This window comes from Crocuta crocuta, unplaced genomic scaffold (genome assembly GCF_008692635.1).
Source record: "Crocuta crocuta isolate KB4526 unplaced genomic scaffold, BGI_CrCroc_1.0 scaffold362, whole genome shotgun sequence".
NCBI classification, from domain to species: Eukaryota; Metazoa; Chordata; class Mammalia; order Carnivora; family Hyaenidae; genus Crocuta; species Crocuta crocuta.
Genome location: NW_027531280.1, coordinates 130,706 through 135,018, shown reverse-complemented (window position 1 = coordinate 135,018; position 4,313 = coordinate 130,706).

Sequence of the window (4,313 nt, the reverse complement as noted above, 5' to 3'; positions counted from 1 at the left end):
TAGGAGTCTTTAAAAAGTATAAATAAAAATATATAAATTAATTTATTTATTAGCATATTGTTAATATAACAAAAATTAAAATAAAATAAAAACACATATAAATGAAATCTGAATGTGATGAGTCTTAATGCAGTTTCATTTGGTGTTAAGGAAAAATAATTCAAAAGCTTGGACTTTAATTCTGGAAGACCGCTTCAGTTCCAGTCTAGGAAATAGGTTTCTGTTCTGTGTTTGTGTTTTAAAATTCATAACTCAAGAAAAATCATGAATGCTCATAAAGTAGAAGAGTATGGCNACAGCAAGGAAAACAACATACAAAGTTTGTATTTAAAGACTGGAAAAAATTGCTACATTTTGATTAACACTTTGGACTCTAGCAATAAAATACAGAAAAGACAGCTGACTAGAGGCAAAATCAGTATGAAAGTAGATTCTACTTTCTCTGAATTGTGCCCACCTTCTTTAGCTTAGTATTAAGTTAGGGTTTAAATTTCATGGAGATGAATTTGGGGGTTTTTTGTTGTTATTTTATATAATCTTAGTGTTGGTGTATATATGTTCTTAGAATGAAAACGACAACTGGGAAAGCTATATTAAACACTGAATTTTAAAAATTCCCAATGTGTTTTGTTTTTGATAGAATAGCTTTAGTTACATGACTATTTCCTTGCTTAAAATAATTTAAATTGTACAATGATGCAAGCCCTACATTTTTTTTTGGAAATTGCATTTTGAGCAATAAATAATTACTAAAGAACAAATTTCTAGGTTTTCATCCTGATTTAAAAGTTTAAGGACTCTTTTCACAAAATTGTTATTTTAAATAGAAATGGACTTAAATAAAAGAGAACTCTAAAACCAAATCTCTGCATGGAGGCCTATGTATTGTGTCTGAGCTTAATGATCACCCCCCACTCATTTGGTTGTGGGCATTTGATGTCACATTAGTAAGATGATACTGCATCCACAGGTGTCAGTTTCAATGTAGGTACACATTTTTCTTTGATGGTGCTGTGAGTGCAATTTTTCTGTCAGAAAGTCACAAAGATACTTCTCACAGTCAAAAACTAGCTATTTAATGACTGCATTCTTGTGCAACAAAAGAGAGATTTTTGTTTATGTGCAAGTGGAATGTATCTCAGGAAAGTGCTTTGTCTGAAGTTGCTGGACTAATAACATTTAAAATAGAAAAATAAGCAAATAAACAAACAAACCTTGACATTTACATCTAACCCAGGCATGCTGCAATTCACTTACTAGTTAATGATACTGCTTCTTTAAATTGTGTGCATAAACACACATATCCTGAAAATAAACCAAGCTGCTTTTTAATGCAGCTATTCCTACTATCATGCATTTTCATATTTGTCTGAATTGCAGTATTATTTCCATAATTTTCTAATATTCTCTAGCTCCCCCCTTTAAACAATGGTACCTTCTGTTTGTGCTCTGAGAATGAGTGATTTGATCACAAATAAGTTATATAGAAGCAGTCTGTGGATGATTCTGTTAATGTCCTTATCAGTAAGTAGCTATAAATATGAAGAGATTTAAGTGACTTTATTAAATTAAATATGACACTGTAAAACACCCGTCTCTTGTCAAGTCATGATTTAATAATACAGATGGAAATTCTTTGTTATAGCTATTCAGAGAAAGTTAATACATATATTTAAAATAAACTTCATTAGAACTGAGCAAAACACAATGTGCTTGACACAATGAATCACAATTCAACATTTCCTAATAATGTATGTTCTTGTATGTTCTATGTGTTTTTCTTCGTTATCTTCTTATATCTGAAGTTCTATTACCACCTCCTACCCTCCACCCCATGCATTTGATCATTTCTCTAAGTCCCTTGACTGAACCAATCTCTTTTCATGCAGAGGATAAAAAGAGAAGCACTTCAAAGTAGGTTCAGGTAATTAACAGCTGAGGGGAATATAATCTAAACCATAGGCCTTGCTTTGCACCCAGGCTGGATCACTGAGCCAGCCGGCAAGGGAGTGTCTATTCCCTATAGCATCTAAATCTGCTTCCTCTGAACAGCACTGCCAGGCCTCCAGTTATCACATCTGCATTTCAAACACCATGGCTCTGGCATTAATTATTAATTACCCTACAGTCACCCTAGAGGATTCAAGTTCCAGTCTGCACATACTTATTCATTGACCTCTATCTTAGTTTTTGTTGGGAAGAAAAAACTCGGTAGAATGCTTAATAATTTCCTTTCTCTCAGACCTTCTGTTCTAGTTTCATGGAGGGGAAACTGTATATTTTCCAAGTGGGAATAATCACATGGTGGCCCCAAAATTTGTTTACAGTAAAATGTTTTGTCTAATGATTGGGGCCCAGAAGGAGTGGAATGATTTATAAATGTTATTGAGTGACGAAGTATACTTTTTAATGTTCAACACATTGACTGGAGTTTCTTCAAATTGGGAGATAAGGTCATGGGACAAAGCCCAATATTCCTTAGTTCTCAGTGAGGGCAATTGAAGAATTTGTAAAGAAAGCTGGATTTCAACTTTCGAAAACATATATGTGCATGATCAATAAGACTAGTTAAAGCTGCATCAGATGCTGGAATGTCCAAATAAATTATAAACATAAAAATGATTTTTAAAATAAAAGATAGATCTCCTAATTACTGCTTATTTCAAATAGAANAGTTGAGCTGAGAGTTATGCAAACCTAAGTCTGTATTTCAGCCCTACTTCTTAATAAGTGACCTTAACTGCATATCATTTTTGAAACTGAATTCCCTTTAGAAAAATGAAGTTAGCATTAGAACCTACCTCATGGAGTTGTTATAAGAATTATATGGCATGATACATATAAATTGTTCATCAATTTATCATAGTACCTGACATATAATAATGTTCAATAAGGGCTCATCATTTAAATAATATTTGTTACACTATTTTATTTTGAGATTTCTATAGTTTACATTAATTTCGTTTTATTTTTAATTTTTTTATTCTTTATTTATTGTTGAGAGAGAGAGAGAGACAGTGNCCCTTATTTGGTTTTATTTAGATGTTGATTCCTCACTGCATGTATTTCCCAGTATAGGAGCTTTTAACAACCATGTATGAACATGGCTCCTGCTTTTCTACTCAAAAACTACTATCACTTGTTCTCCTAGTACAACTCACTTGCAATGGTAATTGCCCTTTTCTTCACCCCCAATCATGTTTTCTTACTTTGTACCCTGACATTTCTTCTGGAATATAATCATCACTGATAAAAATCTCTCCCCTTAATACAAGAGCCCCTGTGGGGCTTTCTCAAACATTTCAACTTTATTGTTAGCATATGGAGCATCCTCTGGAAACACAGTCTCTATAAACTGTTTCTATACCTGAAATTCATCCATGAAATCCTCATTAAGAAAAATTTTACAAGATTAGGAATTAGGGACAGGTCTATATACTTCTACCAGTAGTGGGAGTCTGGTTCTAATACTTAAGAGGAAGGAATTGGTATCCTGTTGTCTTGAGTTTAAATTAAGAAATACTATCTCATGTAAATACAGCTATAACAAGTAGTTAAGGCCTGGTACCATAAACATGTAATGTTTTGATTATTTTCCCTTTTATGTAGGAAAAATAAGTGTTTTTTCTAAGATTTATACATTTTAAAGTTCTTATTTTACCACAGTTTTTCATTGTCACCATTCACAGTGGAGGACAATTAGGTTAGTCAAATAAATTGTTCAACTGAGATGAGAATGTTAATTTTTATTAAAAGATAATTATGTCAGCGTGGATTTTAAACAAATAATTTAGGTACGTATAGAGAACCTTTAAAAATAGTTACTTAAAAAACAGCTGTATTATGGAGAAGTTAATGGCCAGTGAATCAGAGTGCTCTAGGAGCATGGGGTAGGGCTCTATATTAGGTTTTGTGCTATTCTTAATGTTGTAAGGAAAGACTGAAATACAAGCATAGAAACCATACTTAGATAATTTCAGGAATAATTAATATATTATAGGAGAATTAAAATTCTAAAATATTTCAACAGTGTGGAATGTTAGGATAAAACCTTGAGACAGAAAAGTTGTAGTTAGATGGGACTTCAAAAGTCATCTAAATTAATCCAGAAATCTCTTCTATCACTTTCCTAAGCAATAGTTCTCTGCTTTTACTGGAATATGTCAACTGGTAATGAGCTTATGACATCCAAAAGCATCTTATTCCATTTTGGCAAGCTTTGTTAGAAAACTATTTCTTGTATTAAACTCAAGTCTTCTAACCTTATAGTTTGGTGAGACAATTTCTGTTTCTAATATACCATGTCTTTAAAT